This window comes from Alexandromys fortis, unplaced genomic scaffold (assembly GCF_014885135.2).
Source record: "Alexandromys fortis isolate MF-2015 unplaced genomic scaffold, M_Fortis_MF-2015_v1.1 scaffold_3, whole genome shotgun sequence".
Taxonomy (NCBI): Eukaryota; Metazoa; Chordata; class Mammalia; order Rodentia; family Cricetidae; genus Alexandromys; species Alexandromys fortis.
In genome coordinates this window covers 11034458-11044044 of record NW_026067909.1, presented here as the reverse complement: position 1 = coordinate 11044044, position 9587 = coordinate 11034458, and positions in this window count along the sequence as shown.

Genomic DNA, 9587 nt, shown 5'->3' with positions numbered 1-9587 from the left:
TTTGGACACAGCAATAAGGCAAGTATCCTATATTCGTCATCCTACCTTATGTGTCCAAGAATGTGATGACTCTAGGGACCTCATAGAGACCGAGTCCCCTTTTATTTTTTTTTAATTTATTTTATGGAAAAAATAAAAATAAACCTTAAAAATCTATTGAAGTGTGTGTGTGTGTGTGTTGTGGGAATTGAGTCTGATAGCCAATTGTATTGGGGCTGCTTGGCTCAATACGCATGGGCATGGTCTTCTCTGGGGACAGGTGACCTGCTAAGAAACAAGAGGGGGGGGGGGGGGGGGGGGCAAAGGTCACACACTGGACAGTGAATGAGTTGGCAGCAAGTCACAGCCTGGAGTTTCCCCATCACCTTTTGGGAACCAAGTTGCAGCAGCAGAGATGGAGAGCTGGTCCCCAGCAGGAGCAGCAGAGCAGCTGGTGACGTGCCCGAGTTTCTCATTCTGTCTTGTAATTATTGTGCGTGGATTTTGATACTAATAAAAGGTGACACAACCCAGACTTCCCTCTGTGTGTGTGTGTGTGTGTTGCTGGTGCCTACAGAGGCCAGAAGAGGATTCCAGTTCCCATGGAGCTAAGCAGGCAGTTATGACTATTTGAAAGGGTGCTGGGAGTCAAACTTGGGTCCTCTCAGAAAGTAACAAGTACTCTTAACCACTGAGCCATCTCTCTAGCCTCAACACTTGTTCTTTTGTGACTAGTTTATTGCATTTAGTATTGTGTCCTCAAAGCCTATGAATTTCCCACAGTTTTCTTTTCTCCTCTTTCTTCTGTCTCACTATGTAGACTAGGCTGCTCTCAAACTTGTGACCTTCTCTCCTGGCCCCCTCTGTGCTTGGTTGGAGGTATGCATCACCACCTCTGGCTAGAATGTCCTTCCTCTAGGTCCTTTCTTCCTGCCTTTCAACAAGGATTAACATGTCACAGGCTGGGCTTGAATTCATTAGTGGCCGAGGATGACCTTGGACTTCTCCATCTTTTGAGTGCTGGGATGTTTGGAGTGAGCGCCATACCTGGTTTATGAGGTGATGAGGATTGAACCGAGGGCTTTGTGCTTGCTAAATAAACATGCTATCAAACTGAGCCACATCTCCAGACCTCCTTCATTTTTAAAAATTACATGGACTGGTTGATTGATTGGTGGGCCGGGGTGGGGTGCGGTGGAGTGAGAGGGGTGTCTGCCACAGCACACAGATGGACATCAGAGGACAACTTGTAGGAACTGGTTCTTTTCTTCCATGATGTGGGTCCCTGTCTAATTCAGATTGTCAGGCTTGGTGGTAGGCACAGTTTACCCCCGGAGCCATCTCACTGCCCCCTCCATTTAAAAGGGGGGATATTTCTTTTTATGTGTGTGGGTGTTTTGTCTCCATGTATGTCTGGGCACCATGTCCATGCATTGCCACAGAGGCCAGAAGAGGGCATCGGATCTCCTGTAACTGGAGTAATAGACACGATTCATCTTGTGGAGGTTGGGAACCTAATGCCTGTCTCTGCAGGAACAGCAACTGCTGAGCCATCTCTCCATCCTATCCTCTCCTTCATTTTTAAGAATGGACCAAACTACATTCTGCTTATCCATTCATACCCCCACCCCGCCCCCAGTGGATGTGGGCTTCTTCCAACACTTGCTGTTTTGAGAAATACTGCTGCGAACAGATGTGCCAGTGTTGTGTCATCTCCTCTTGGTGTCTCTGCATAAAGACTATTTTTTCTGCATGTATGCATATGTATCATTTTCCTCTGACTAAGAATGTTTTTTCCTTTCCTGGTTTCACATAATATGATCGTGATGTATTTTCTTTGTTCTTAGGTTTTGCTGAGCTTTCTGGATCCGTGGGCTTACGATTTTTATCAAATTTGGAAATTTTTCAGCTATTTTTTTTTCTCCAGATGTCTTTTCTGTCTCATTTCTCGTTCTCATTCAGGAGCTCCAGTGTACGTTAGACACGTGCGTCTCCTCGCCTTGCCTGCCTGCGCTGACCTTTGGATGCCGCCCACTTCTGTGCCCTCAGATTCACTAACCTTTCCTTCCACAGCATCCAGTTTGCCACTGATGCAGTTTTCCATCCCAAGTGCTGATGGTCTTGTCTCCAGAACTTCCGGGCACGTCTTCTGCTTTTGTAAATACCTCCTGCGCTTCTACTTGACATTCAACATATGAAACTCAGGTACAGTCATATTCTGCTGACCTTGCCTGTGAACTGCTTCATGACACTGCTCCTGGGGAGATGCGAAGAAGCATCTCTTCACCCCACATAGTTCCCTTTGCCTGGGATTTTGTCACAGCAATAAGAAAAGTTATTAAGACAGTTGGGCACTAGACATTGGAATTTAAATTTTTTTTTTTGTTGTTTTGTTTTGGTTTGGTTTTGGATTTCCAAGACAGGGTTTCACTGTAGCTTTGGATACTGTCCTGGAACTAGCTCTTGTCAACCAGGCTGGTTTTAAACTCACAGAGATCTGCCTGCCTCTGCCTCCCGAGTGCTGGGATTAAAGGTGTGTGCACCACCACTGCTCAGCATAACTTAAATCTAAAATATTTTAAAAAGATGTATAGGATATGTGAGTATGTGTGTTTGTGTGTGTATTCACATGGACATGTGGGTGCCCACAGAGGACAGAAGGGGGCACTGGACCCCTGGAGCTGGAGTTATAGAAAGCTGTGAGCCACTCAACATGGGTGCGGGGAACTGACCTCTGGTCCTCTGCAAGAGCAGTAGCTGTTCTTAACCACTAAGTTATCTCTCTAGCCCTATCCTTTTCTTTTCAATTTTGATTTCATTTCTGCACCCGTCTGTGCGTGTGTGTGTGTGTGTGTGTGTGTGTGTGTGCTTGCTCTAATGTATATTCCACAGCATGCCTATGGAGTCAGAAGACAACTTTCAGAAATCAGACTCTCTTCTTCCGCAATGGCTCCCAGGTCCCGCACTCCGCTCATCAGGCTTGCCCGGTGAGCACCGTTCCCTGCTGAATCATCGTCAGGCCAAGTTTTAGGCCTTTTGACCCCAGGTATTTTTTGTGCTCCTGGTTTCCAGCTCTGTCCTGGGCATTGCTGAGTTGCAGAGTGGAGTTGCACTTTGATGTTTTGGGGTTTGGTAGGATTTGAGTGGTTCTCACTTAGGATAATGTCCCCTACTCCTGCACCCCCCACACAGTACCTGATGCTTTCTGAGTTGTGGGGTCCCCTGCCATGGCTGCTGGACAGCCCAAATAAGAGCTGGGCTTGGAACTGAGTCCTCAGCATGACCCTTGCTCAGCCTCTGACTCCTTCCTACAGAAGCCTTGACATACCTCAGTGACTCTGGTGACTTCTGTACCACAGCAGGGAGAATGTCTCCATAGAAGCAGGGCACCAGCGGCCCTTCACTGGCTGCCCATCTCCTGGACACTCTCCTTTGTGGCTTTCTGAACAGACCATTTCTGTTTTAGAAAGGAGAGGTTCTATTCTATTCCTGACACTTTATCTTAGTTATTAACGGAAACTTCCTCAACTTAAAATATTTTTTGCCTTCCTATTTCTGGTGGTTTTTAAAAATTTTTTTGGTATTGGGGCTCTGGGGATTGAACCCGGATTGTTGAGCTCACTGAGCACATGATTTTACCACCAATATATACCCCAGCTGACTCTCCCTAATCATTAATTATCCAATTTTTTAAAATTTTTCTTTTCTTTTTTTGTACCTGTCCCGGAACTAGCTCTTGTAGACCAGGCTGGCCTCTAACTCCCAGAGATCTGCATGCCTCTGCCTCCTGAGTGCTGGGATTAAAGGCGTGTGCCACCACCGCCCGGCAAAATTTTTCTTTCTTGATGCTCTAGAGTCAAATGTATTCGTTGTTCATTTCCATCTTGTCTTTCCTGTTTTGTAAAGAATCCTCCTATGGTGAAGTCGCATCTCACCGGCTTTCGTGGGCCTGACTCTTACCACATCACCTTCATTCAGTCTTGTGGATGCCCTGCAGGCTGTGTGTGTGTGTGTGTGTGTAAATACATGTTTGTGTGCTTATGTGTATGTGCATGAATGTTTGTGTGTATATGTTTGTGTGTATACACATATGTATGTATATGTGTATGTATGTTTGCATGTGTATGGTGTAGTCACACATGTGTTTATTTATGAGTATGTGTGTTTGTGTGTATGAATGAATGAATGTGTGTGTGTGTGTGTGTGCATGTACACATAAAGGCCAGAAGTCAACCTCCAGTGTCGTTTCTCAGGGGTTGTCCACTTCGGGTTTTTTGAGCTTGGTCTCCTGGGACCTAGAGCCAAAAAGCTCCAAGGATCCACCTGTCTCTGCTTCCCTGGTGCTGGGACTACACGCACACCACACACTCAGCTTTCTGTGAAGGCTCTGGGGATCATGGCCGCATGGAAGGCACTTTACTGTCTGAGCCCTCTACCTAACCCTTCCTCCTGATTACTCTTTGACTTTAGAGAGAGCCACATGTCACCTGACTCTTCCTTTCTGCTTTTATTGCATCTACCACTGTCCTTGGGACACTTCCTTTCCAGGTTTTCTTGCTGTGGGTAGCAATATCCCTGGAGAATATCTACTGTATTATGTATGGAAGCTTCCCTCATGGTTTGATGTCTGATGAGTTGACAGAGGGCTGAGTGGCTTCTTCCCAATGGCACTGCCCATTTCCAGGGCATGGCCTAGAACCAAGCTGTCTGTCCAAGGCCTCAGTGAGCATCTCGGGTGTCATAACGGTAGGCAATCTATGTTGAACTAGATGATCCTTTGCTTCTCGCTACCAGCAAGCCTTAGGGAGTTTCCCCTTTTATTCTGTGAGACCCATGGATGGTCTAGAATGTAGGCTCCATTGCTATCTGAGTGTCACAGAGTCAACTGATGAAGAAATGACAGTTGTTGAGGGATGACTGTGTTGGCACCACTTCCAAGTGGCATGGGGGCCATACAGGCAGATGGCTCTGGGTACAGCATGCGGAAAGTTGAGACTGAATCCCAAGGGATGGGCTTGCTCTCACTGGATTTTCTCAGGCTGTCCCTGCTTCCAGCTGGAGCTTAGATAGTGGGAGGTGACCTCCACATTCAGGAGACCACAGTAGTGATGGGACAGCCTCCAAGGGCAAGATGGAAATCAGCCGGAGAAGAGGCCAGTCCACAGATGGAAAACAAGGAGGAAAGAGGACAGTATCCAAGTGGCTGACCTGTCAATGCTCTGAAGACATCCATGTGGAGGGGACCTACCTAGGAGGGACGTGGGCTGAGGGAAAAGAAGTATAAGATAAGCCTGCCGTGAATTCAGATTGAGAAACTGTGGGGAGCTAAGGCTCAGTCCACATGTCAGCCACATGGATAGAATTGTGGCTCATAATACGACCTTTGCCTGCTCTAGGACTGTCCCAAATCTAGAGTGGTGGGAGAGATGGCTCAGTGGCTAAGAACACTTGCTGCTCTTCCACAGGACCTAGGTTAAGTTTCCAGCATCCGTATAGAAGCCCACAACCACCAGTTCTGGGGACTCTGAGGCCTTCTCCTTGCCTCTGGAGGTGCTGTACTGATGTGGTGCATATATAGACACGCAGGCAAAACACCCATACCATAACAAAATAAATACCATTTTTTAATGAAAAAATATTAAAGTGGTTAAAAGAAGATCAAAATGTAGGCTACCTAAGACAGCTAAGTTGGTAAAGTGCTTGCTGGACATGAGGACCTGAGTTCGAACTCTGGTATCTTCTTTTAAAAAGCCAGGCTTGCTAACTGCTTGCAGTCCCAGGGGAGGCAAAGGGGACTTTCTGACCACTCAGCCACCTGATATAAGTCAGCGAGTGTCTCAAAACAAAAACAAAACAAAACAAAAAACAAAGTAGATGGCACAACACTTGAGATTGTCCTCTGGCTGCCACGTGTTCCTTTACATACAGTGTGCATTTATCCCACACACATGCACATCTGCACCCACATAAACGTGTGTACACACACACACAATAAAAATACATTTTTGTAATGTATAAACAGGACCTGAAATTACAGATGCAGCATCTTTATTGCTTTTGCTGAGAACCAGCCACTCTGGGTGTTTTGTTAATATCCATAGCAGCGCTTGTTCATTAGTAATTCAGAGCATGTGACACTGGCTGTGTCGCCTACAAAGCATGTTTGCTACCAGGTTTTTCTCTGAAAAAGCTGTTCTGCCCCTGCTTGAGAGCTCAAGGATAGAGACCCAGGAGAAGTCCCACAAGCCAGGATTAAAAGACCCCTGCAAAGGAGCGGCACCAAGGGGCAGGCAGGGCACAGGCCATATTAAAGCCTTCCAGCCGTTTTGTGAGCATAGTCATGCACCACACCCTTCGTTGAACCATTCAAGCACAACACGTAAACTTCAGCATGGTCGGCCTGTGTGCATGTGTGTGCTGCAGCACGCGTGGAGATGAGATTCTCGAGTGTCAGTCCCCGACCTCTGCCTTTCTGAGACAAGGTTTTTTCATGGTTAAGAAGTATAGATTCTAAGCCGAGAGCCTCCAGTGATTCTCCTGTCCATCTCCCAGCTCGTCAGAGCAAGGCAGAGATTACGGGAATGCACTCCCATGCCAGGCTTCACGTGGGTTCAGGCCTCTGGGCTTGCATGGCAAACACTTTATCTGCTGAGCCATCTCCCTCCTCCTCAGAATATTGTGATGAAAAGGAAATCCATACTCTGTAGCCCCTACCTCCCCCTCATTCTTGTCCCTGTGTCTATTCCTGTCTCTGGGGATTGTCCTATACTGGACATTTCTTGTAAATGAAGTCATATAATCTGTGGTCTTTTGATTTTGCCTTCTTTTGCTCACTCATCTCTACCAACACCATGGCACCTACCACTTTCCATCTCTTCTCATGTTTGATTGATATTCCTTTCTCAGGTCAGCTCACGCTTTATCCATCCATATGTTTCAAAATAGCCACATGGACTACATGAATAAAGACAGAGCCAGGCTACAAGAGAGACACATGAGACTCACATGTGGAGGAGAGAAGTACGTCCAGAGCAAGGGAACAGCCCCATGTTGAAGGCTGGAAGAAGTCAGAGGTCAGACGGTGTGGGTAAGTGAGGTTAAGAAAAGAAGGAGACACCTAGGAAGACTCCAATCCCTAGGGAACCATCCCCTTTAGGCTGAGGAGGGCAGGGTGAGCTTGCAGAAAGTGTGAGGGCCAGGGTAGGGGTGGGGTGGCAGAGGTGGGAAAGGTGCTGGTTGGGATGAGACAGTGGCTTGATAGAAGTCATGTTGTGGGATGTTTGTATACTGTGTAAAGATATACTGCGGTGATTGGCTAAATAAAGGGCTGAATGGCCAATAGACAGGTAGGAGGTATAAGAGGGACTACTTCCAGAGAGGAGGGGAGGGAGGGAGAGAGGGAGGGAGGGAGAGGGAGGGAGGGAGGGAGGGAGGGAGAGAGAGAGAGAGAGAGAGAGAGAGAGAGAGAGAGAGAGAGAGAGAGAGAGAGAGNGAGAGAGAGAGAGAGAGAGAGAGAGAGAGAGAGAGAGAGAGAGAGAGAGAGAGAGAGGAATCTAGGCATGAGAGAGATGCCAGGGGAGAAGTAAAAAACTGTGGTAGAATGTAGAATAGCCAATAGAAATGGGCTAAGCTTTAAGCACTAGTTGAGACTGAGCCCGAGCTAAGGCCAGGCTTTCGCAATTAGTAAGAAGTCTCCATATTATTATTTGGGTGCTGGATGAGACAGAGAAAGATGAGTTACAAAGTACGGCAGGTGCAGCCTAGGAGGAAGGAAACATGGTAGGACCTCAGAAAGGATTTTAAGTCTCAACAGAGACTCCTAGGAGTCCTGGGTCTTGAAAACTCTGTTCCTGAGAGGCAGAAACCAGCTATGGAGAGTGAGCTAGACGAAGACGCTATAACTATGAACAGCAACAACCAGCCCAGCAAGAGATCCTTAAACGTGCCATAGTGGCACATCTTTTTAAAATATTTCATTTTATTATATTATATTTTTGCTTTTCGAGACAGGGTTTTTCTATGGCTTTTTTTTTTTTTCTTTTTTGAGCCTGTCCTGGAACTAGCTCTTGTAGACCAGGCTGGCTTCGAACTCACAGAGATCCACCTGCCTCTGCCTTCTGAGTGCTGGGATTAAAGGCGTGCGCCACCACCGCCCGGCTATTTTATTTTTATTTTATGTGCATTGGTGTTTTATCTGCATGTATGTCTGTGTGAGGGTGGAAGATCCCAGAGTTACAGACAATTGTGAGCTGCCATGTGGGTGCTGGGAATTGAATCGGGGTCTTTTGGAAGAGCAGCCAGCACTCTTAACCACTAAGCCATCTCTCCAGCCCCTGACACATCTTAGTAGTAACAACAACTGTCTAATTAGATTTGTGGCTTGATCAGTAGGAGGGAATTCATACCTGGTCCTATAAACCTAGCCAACTACCCGTGGCTGGTGAGATCATGGATAAAGAAGAAGAAAGCCTACCACAGCCACTTTCTTAAGCCAGTAAAATTGCCAGCCGCATTCTAAATATTTACCCTTGTGTCTGCTGGTTAAAGATAGCTCTTAGATCTCATCAAAAAAGCTTCTTTTTACAGCAAATAAAGACCATTACCGAAATCCGAAAATACTGGCTGTAGATTGCCCACCCAGCCGTCACATTTATAAGGCCATCTCTACACGGAAGACCCAGGAAACAGGGAGGAAGAAGGGGCAGAAAGATTGTAAGAGTCAGAGGATTAGGAAGTCTGCTTGTAGATTGTGTGTTCTATATACGACCGGGAAGCTACACCCAGGAAATCTCAACCATATGGCTGACTATACAAGATCTGAAAAATGACATCACCAATGGACAAAAGCCAGTGTGAATGGGGGAACTTTCACAGGGCTCCACCCCTAGCAGACAAACTACAGTCAAATAAGGCTCTGTAGGTGGGAGAATCTGTTTTCTCCAGGGGCCATCTCCCTGATAGGTTATCCCATTCCAAGTGGCCAGTCCTAAACACATATGAACAACATTATGGATTTGGTGGGGTGTGCATACATGTATAAAACTAATAAATAAGAAGAGGTCATGATTTGGGAGGGAGTGGGGTGGGCAAGGGAGGATTTGGAGTGGGAAGAGGAAGGGGTGGAAGTGATACAATTACATCTCTCATATATGAAATTCTCAAAAAATTAAATTTTAATTAAAAAAATCTAATCCAAGGCCAGATAGATGACCAGGACAAGCTGCTGTTCTCCACAGTCCCAAAGCAAATAAAGTTTGAACAAACCAGCAGAGCGATGCTACAGTCCCAGAGTCTCCAGAAATAATAACCCGTGTGGACCTTCACCACCAGGGTAGGGCCCGGGACTATCACCACCCTTGCTCTGCAGCCTTCACTTGGTGGTGTGTAGAGTGAAGGGCACCTCTCATCATTTTGAGCTTGCCAAGAAGGAATCGGGGAGGAGGGGTGTGAGGAAATGGCTCAGTGCTTAAGAGCTCCTGGGTGGAATTCTCAGCACCCACATGGCGACTGACTCACAACCATCTGTGACTCCGGTTCCAGGAGATCTGACACTTTCTTCTGAGCCCTGTGGGCACCAGGCATACACTCATACACATACAATAATATAT